The following is an 8,461-nucleotide window of genomic DNA, read 5'->3' on the forward strand; positions in this document are numbered from 1 at the left end:
TTCAAGAGGGGAGGGAGCAAGTTGGAGAAGGTAATAAGTTAGAGAAAATATGAGAAAGCCCCCAAAAAAGAAAAGGAAACTAAAATAAGAGGTGGAAAAGTAATCAAGAATGATGACCATGATAGAGAGACTGCCATCAATAGTCATGCAAATACTGAGCGATTTTGGCTGCAGATACTACCATCACTAGAGCAAGATTATATCACAAATGGAAACTAAAAAGCACCCTTAAAAAATTCTGTGAAAGCCATGAAGGAATATAAAACCATTGAGGAAACAGGTTTAACTTTGGGAAATCTAGCAGTTTTGAAGCATGAGGATTATATCACTTCATTTTTAATTATGTCACAATTCCTCAAGGTATGGTAAAAGACAAAAGGAAATGGAGATTTATGAAGATTAGCCAGATAATTTATCTCCAAAAAGAGGATAAAACAGTGGGATATTTGGTAAATAAAGCCATTCTTTCCCACAGAGACATAATCTTGGTAAATTTGGCATTTGTCTCTAGGAATATGGCTCAAAAAGTGTCACATCCTAACTCATACTGTTCAGATGAGCTAAATGGGAGTTGAATAGCCCTGTAAGCAAAATGAACTTTTGGAACAAATAGATGAATCAGCATAGTGATACAAGCCTAGTAATGCATAAATGCCTAAAGGTTGGATCAATTAATTAATTAATTCAACAAACTTTTATCCTGTCATCCACGTGCAGAATCAATATGACATACTGGACTAGAGAAAGTTTCTAGCTAGGAAAATCTGGCTTTGGCGGATATTGGTTATTTCACCCTGGGTAAGTCAATCTATCATTGCAAGAGGCAATTTTCTATGACTGTTACTTTCAGAAAAAGTGCCAACATGCATTGGTAGAGGGGCTTTTTTTTTCTCCACATGCTAGTTCCTTATGTCAATGAAATCCCAGGTTCAATCCCTCTTCCTCCAACTATCTAACTCTTGAAGTATAAGAAAGGGTCAGAAAGACAAGAAGCCAACCAGACTGAACTACAAAGAAGAGGATTAATGAGAGGACATCCTTAAGTCAGTATCACATAAAATTGAAGCATGTAGTATTTCCCTTGTTTCTTTAAAACCTTACTCAAAGCAAGAGACTATGTTCCTCCTTTCACTGGGAGCATGGTACTATTTCTAATTGTTAACAAATAATGCATTTTGAGAATGTAAAAAGAAATCCTAGGTTTCTATCTATTGATTTTCAAGAAACACATTTTCTTGTGTTGAGACTGAGAGTAGAAGATTTTGATCATCTTTATAGAAACCATTTAATCTGCCAACAAAATAAAGGGTTGAGTAGGAGTAAAGATGGGTGAATAATCAGATAAGAGCAGCTAATTAAGATAAACGGAAGAAATAAGGTAAAAGAGGGAATGTTGAGTCTATAACATAGAGGTCTTTCTGAACTAATCAGGAATGGGAAAAACTTTTACAACATTGAAAGACTTGAGAAATCTAATGAATGCTCAATCAGTCATCATTCCTAAGGACAAATCATGAACTATGCTAGCTTCTCTCTGAGGCTAAAATGATGCTTTCAGTATATGAGTATAGTCCATTAGGCATATGTTTTTGGATATTGGCAGTATGAGAATTTTAATGCACTGGAGCTTGCTCAATTGTTAACTCTTTTCCCCCTACTTAATAATGTTTTATTTTTTCAAGTTATACATAAAATAGTTTTCAACATTCATTTTTATAAGATTTTGAGTTCCAAATTTTTGTCCCTCCCTACCTTCCCCTCCTCAGGACAGCAAACAATCTCTAGATTAGTTTTGGCAGATGGAGTCCCAAGCATATTATATTGTCCACAATTTTTTAAAATGGAATTTCTCTTTCTATCTCTTCCTGTTGGGTTTTGCTGGTAATACATGGAAATCATGATGATTTATATGGGTTTTAATTTATCTTCTGCAGCTCTCCTAAAGTAGTTAATTGTTTTAACTAGTTTTTAGTTGATTCTCCAGGGTTTTCTAAGTATGTTTTTATATTGTCTATATAAGAGTGAGAGTTTTATTTACTTGTTGTTTATGCTTATTTCTTCATTTTCATTTTTTTGTCTTATTGATCTCGCTACCATTACTAGGACAGCAATGGATAATACTTGTGATAATGAATATCTTTGCTTCACACTTGATATTATTGTGAAGGCTTCTAATTTATACCCATTAGAGATATTTGTTCTTAGTTCAGATAGATACTACTTATTTTAGGAAAGGTTCCTTTTGTCCCTAAACTTTCTATTATTTTTAATAGGAATGGGTGTTGAATTTTGTCAAATGATTTTTCTGCATCCATTGTTATATTGATGATTTTTACTGCTTCTGTTTGCTTATAGTTTTTCTAATAATGAACTAGCACTCCTTGCTTGGTATAAATCCTACTTAGTCATAGTGTTTTATCTTTGTGATACATTACTGTAATCTCCTTGTTATTATATTTAAAATTATTGCTTCAGTATTTACTAGGGACATTGGACTAGTTTTCTTTCTCTGCTTTTGCTCTCCCTGATTTAAATAGCAAAACTATATTTATATTATAGAGGAATTTGAAAGGCTTGCTTCTTTATCTTTTAAAATATATAATTTATATAGTAATAGAATTAGTTATTCTTTAAATCTTTGGTAAAATTCACTTGTAAATCCATTTGGTCCCAGAAATTCTTTTTTTAGGGAGCTCATCAATGGCATGTTTAAGTTCTTTTCCTAAGATAGTTATTCAAATATTCAATCTCCTATTAATTTGGGTAATTTAAATTTTTATAAATATTCATTTCACTTAGGTTTTCAATTTTATTGGCATAAAACTGGGAAAAAATATCTCAATATATGTTTTAATTTCATCTTGTTTGGTTGTATATTTACCCTTTTCATTTTTGATACTTGCAACTTGATTTTCTTTTTTTTTAAATTTAATTAACCAGCAGTTTATCTATTTTTTTTCATACAACCAGTTCCTAGCTTTATTTATTAGTTCAAAGCCTTTTAAAATTTCTATTTTATTAATTTCTTCTTTGTTTTTTAGGATTTCCATTTTGGTGTTTAATTGGAAATTTTTATTTTGTTATCTTTCTATTTTAAAAAAATTGGCATGTTTAGTTCATTAACCTGTTCTTGTTCTCTCTCTCTCTCTCTCTCTCTCTCTCTCTCTCTCTCTCTCTCTCTCTCTCTCTCTCTCTCTCTCTCTCTCTGCATAGAGATATGCATTTTCTCTTATGTACTCCTTTGGCTGCATCTCACAAATTTTAGTATGTTGTCTCATTATTGTCATTTTCTTTAATGAAACTATTGTTTCTTTGACTTGTTCTTTGACCCCCTCATTCTTTAGGATTAGATTATTTAGTTTCCAGTTTATTTTTAACCTATGAGTCCAAGGTCCTTTATTGAATGTAAGTTTTATTGCATTATGGTGTGCAAAGGGTGTGTTTACTATTTCTGCTTTTCTGCATTTGTTTGTGAGCTTTTACGTCCTAATACATTGTCAGGTTTGTTTATTTTTTCTGGATTTTATTTACAATTAGATCCAAATCTCATTCATTGAAGAATATCAAAAGTTTGGTGAACAGATATAAACACCTATATGTTTTGAAAAAATGAATTCTAATGTCACATTGTGTGTTATGAAGCCAGTATGGCACAGTAAAATTATCTATGGGAAGCAACCACAAACTGAATGAAAGGCAGATTGCCCCTTGCAGAATGCAACAAAGACTGCAGTGTGGTACAGTAGTATCCAGTTAGTGGTGGTCATAGTTCCTGAACTCTCTCACTGATGTTGAAGTTATGTCCACCACAACATACGTTTGCACAGGTAATTATATTTTCATCTGTGGGTGTTGACAGTGCTCACAGATAGTTCTTGTGAATATTCAGAAAACACATACCTGAATATTATAACTTTTTTTTACATCACAATAACCACTTAACAGTTATAGCTATTAATTACAGGCAACAAAATGGTACAAAAGGCACACTTTTTCCTTGTAAACAAGGTTTTTGCGAATTATAGTAATGAGTTTACTGAATACATAGCACTACATTAATGAAGAAAACTTTTTAAAAGTATCTATGACTCTGTTTACAAGTAAACTCTGATTTTTTAGTACATATTTATAGATCTGATCAACAAAAAGCAGCAATGCCTATGTTCTTTTTTAAAAAAGAAAATGTCAAGAGATGGACCACTATGGAAAAATTCACCTAAGAAAAGGGAGCAAGAAACAAGCATTGGATTAATAGAGAGTTAAAAGTATAGACATGCTTCATTCTTTCTTCTGTTCATATACATTAACACTAGCAAAGGACTGTCAGTTTTGAAGACAATTTTTATTTTAATTACAATAGTTCGCAATTAATCTTGCAGTAAACATAGGGATAACTTTCCTGTTCACTGAATTTTAAGCCTGGAATATCCACAGGAAGATCAATAAATGCTGTTGTACCACCATCCAGATGTTTGTACAAATCATACAATACCTCTCTCAGTTTCTTCATGGTTTTCTTATTGGGTTGAAGTAGCATTGCCTGGAAGTTCACTGGCAATCCATATCTTAAAACAGACTCCACAAAAATCCTTAATGCTTTCACATGAATCCATGCTACGAAAGCTTCACTGAAATTCACTTTCAGCCACCAAATTAGGGGTCCAAACTGCTTCTTCTTGTCAGTGGAGATAGAGAGCATCTCTTCTTTCTCCGCTTTAATTTGCTCTTCGTTATACTGAAAATCACGGACAATGAACTTCTTTTCTCTCGCTTTAATTATGAATTCATTCACTGACTTTCTAAACAAGGTAACACTGCACAGGTAACTGTCTTGGTCCTCTGATATAACCTGGCTAGACCTTGGGACTATCATCTCAGTTAATGTTTCATATTGCTTGACCCAGTCATTGTGGAATGACTTTGGAACTACCACCAATAAAGTGGTGAGATATTCTGAATCGAGGACAAAGTCGTCTTTCTTTACAATTGTAGCTAGGCTTCTAGTTAATAAACTTCCTGCATTCTTTTTTTCCAAAAGCTTAAGATTTATTTTCAGTTCATTATATGTAGATGATCGGGCTCTGAAGTCATTGTTAATTTGTTTAGCTCCCTTGGCAATCATTTCAGTAAGATTTTTCAGTGACTCTGTGATTGGATACTTGGCCATATTCCATTGAAACTTTGTTACATAGGAAATTATGTCAACTCCATCAGCCAATAGATTTTCTCCGACTTTATCTTCGCTCTCCTCTAGTACCTCAGATGTGTATTTAGACAGTTCGTGAACAACTACCTCTAAAAAGGAATCCAGTTTATCCAATTCATCTGACACTCCCACTAAAACATCCAGGGTGCCAACCTTTAATTCAGGAATGTTGAATTTCGAGTTAGTAGAAAGATTACTTTTGGTGGTTGCTGCCTGTAGTTTCTCCCATGCTTGCTGGCATGTTTTATCCCCAGGAACTGATATAAGCCAGAACTCAGTCATGCTTATTGGGGAATTTTTTCCAATAACAAGATTGATACTGAGATGCTGGCAAGAAAAAAAAGAGGTGGAAGGAGGCAGAGAAACGGGAGGGTTTAGCAAATTAGTTCTCCATTTCCATTCAGCTGACCCACCTGCATCACCGCGGCGGCTGCTGCTGCTGCTGCTGCTGCGCTTGCGCCAAGGGAGGGGCAGGGGTCTGGGAGAACCAGGAGGGGGGGAGGGAGGAAAAAGGTGGGGGAGGGGAAAGGGGCGGGGCAACGGGACCAAAGAGAAGAGAAGGGCCGCCCAGTCGGATGCGGAGTGGTCCTCTGCCTGTCAGTCAGTGGGTGCCTCCCCCCACCCCCTACAGGGCCATTGTGAACGTCACTTTTCTCTTTCCTTCACGTCTTGCGGCCCATGCCCCTTGGGGCCTAAGTGTGGCAGAGCCTGGTACTTGCTGGAAGTCATCTTGGCGTGGCTGGACCAGTCCTCCTCCTGGCCTTCCCCTGGCCTCTCCAGCCTGGTCCACAGCCAGTGTGTGAGAAGGCTCCCCTGACGTGAGAAAAAGGTAACAGCCCTGCCTTGTCCCCTTCCGTGTTCTCCAGAGGTCTGGCCTAACTAACTTTTCTAGGAGTCCACTCACCTCCTTAACATCTTTCTTATTTATTTCATAGTTAGATTTATTGAGTTTGGAAATGGAAAGGTCTCCAGCTAGTATAGCTTTTATCTGTTTCCTCTTGTAACTCTTTTAACGTTTCTTTTAAGAATTTGAATACGGAGCCATCTCATGCACATCAACACTGTCGTGTTATCTATTGTATCTTTTATTAAAGGAGAGTTCCCTTGATTTTTCTCCTTTAATTAGGGCTGTTTTTGCTTTTGCTTTGTCGGAGACAATGAAAGCTAGCCCTACCTTTTTTTTAAAACTCAACTGACTTATAATAGATTCTGCCCCGCCCCTTTTTCTGTGTGTGAGTCTGTCAGTTTCAGGTATGTTTCTGTAAATGACATTGATGGATTCTGGTGTCTCATGCATTCTGCCACCTGCTTCCGTTTTATGGGTGAATTCATCCCATTCACAGTTAGGATTGCAGGAGCTTTCCCTCCGTCCTGTTTTCTTGTTTGTCTTCTCTCTCTCTCTGTCTCTCGGTCTGTCTCTTTCTCTCTCATGCTTCTGAATGCTACCTCTGTCCATCTTCCCTCCCTCTTATTCTTTTCCCTTTTTACTTCCCTACTGGGTAAGATAGATTTCTATACCCAAAGGGGAGAGAAAAAGAGACTGTGTACACATACATGTATATATGTATATATGTATGTGTGTATCATGTGTGTAGTCAATTCATTAAACCAGTTCAGGTGAAGTTTAAGTGTTGTTCACTTCCTCCCCCCTTTCCCCCTGCTCTGAGATTTCATGTGAGGGTACAGGTGAATATACAGTTCTTCTTCTCTCTCCTGTTTTCCTTAGGGATTGAGAGATTTTCACAGAGACAGATTAGTCTTCCATCTAGATTACATAACAGGGATTTCTGCTATATATCACCTTGGAAAAGGAGAGAAAGACAGAGAAAGACAGAGAGTAAGAATGAATGTGTATGTCTCTGTAAATGTGTTATGTATGCATGTGTTGTGTATGTATTCAATTCATTAAATCACTTCAGGTGAAGTTTAAGCGCTGATTGCTTCCTCCCCACAGTGTTCACCTCTACTCTAAAAACTATTCCTTCCATGCCTTTTTTACATGAGATAATTTTCCCTATTCCTCCCATCACTTCCCCCTTTTCCCTATGCATACCTTTTCCTTGTGCTGCTATTTTTTTGAGATCATCGCAACATGATCAACTGACACGCCTGTCTCCTCTCTGTAGATTTCTTCTAACTCCAGTAATAATGACAAAGTTCTGAGGAATTACATGTGGTCATCTTTCCATATCAGAATGTAAATAGTTTAACTCTATTGAGTCCCTTATGTTTTTTTTTTCATTTTTATCATTTTGCTTCTCTTGAGTCTTATTTTTTAAAGTTAGATTTTTTTGTTCATCTCTGGTCTCTTCATAAGGGAATCCTTGAAAGTCCTCATTAAATGTTTGTTATAAATTATTATATTATAAGACATTCATTAAATGTTTATTTTTTCCCTTGAATGATTCATACTCAACTTTGCAAAGTACATTATTCTTAACATACTAGGTCCTTTGCCTTCTGGCATGTCATATTCCAGTCCTCTTCTACTTCACTGGGTTGGCTGCTAAATCTTGTGTGATTCTGACTGTGGCTCCATGGTATTTGAATGATTTCTTTCCGTGTACTTGCAATACTTTCTGTTTCACTTGGGAAATCTCGAATTTTCCATAACATTCCTGGGAGTTTTCATTGTAGAATGTCAGGAGGAGTTTGGTGGTTTCCTTCTATTTCTGTTTCACTCTCTGGTTCTAGGATATTGAAGTAGTTTTCCTTTAAAATCTCTTGAAATATTATACCAAGGATGTTTTTTATGGCTTTCGTGTAGTTCTATAAATCTTAAATCTTATAAATCTTAATAATAAATAAATTAATAATAAATAATAAATAAATCAATAAATCTTAAATTATCTCTCCTTAATCTATTTTCCAGATCAGTTTTTTCTACCAGTAAGATATTTCACATTTTCTTCTATTTTTTTTTCATTCTTTTGACTTTTTTTGTTAATGTCTCTTGGAATCCAAGTTCCACTTTCCTAATTCTGATTTTTAAGGAATTATTTTCTTCAGTGATAACTTCTTATCTTTCAGGCTTTTCTTGTAGCTGTTTTAATATGGATGTCTACTTCTGAGATGGTGTCTTGTTCTTCTTTGTCACTATAATAGCTTTTTAATGGTCAGATTTAAAAAATTATTATTGTTGTTTTTGTTTGCTAATTTTTTCCAGCCTATTTTTTGGCTTTCAACTTTATGTTAAAGTTGGGCTCTATTCTCTTGGTAGGGAGAGGGAGGGTTGTCTCAAGCTTTAGTCCTTTT

General features: G+C 35.4%; 1 pseudogene; it reads right to left on the reverse strand.

Annotated features, from left to right (window-relative positions):
• Nucleotides 1-4,323: 4,323 nt before the first annotated feature.
• On the reverse strand, nt 4,324-5,825 carry LOC140510619 (V-type proton ATPase subunit C 1 pseudogene; annotated as a pseudogene).
• Nucleotides 5,826-8,461: the final 2,636 nt, after the last annotated feature.

This window comes from Notamacropus eugenii, chromosome 6, assembly GCF_028372415.1.
Source record: "Notamacropus eugenii isolate mMacEug1 chromosome 6, mMacEug1.pri_v2, whole genome shotgun sequence".
NCBI classification, from domain to species: domain Eukaryota; kingdom Metazoa; phylum Chordata; class Mammalia; order Diprotodontia; family Macropodidae; genus Notamacropus; species Notamacropus eugenii.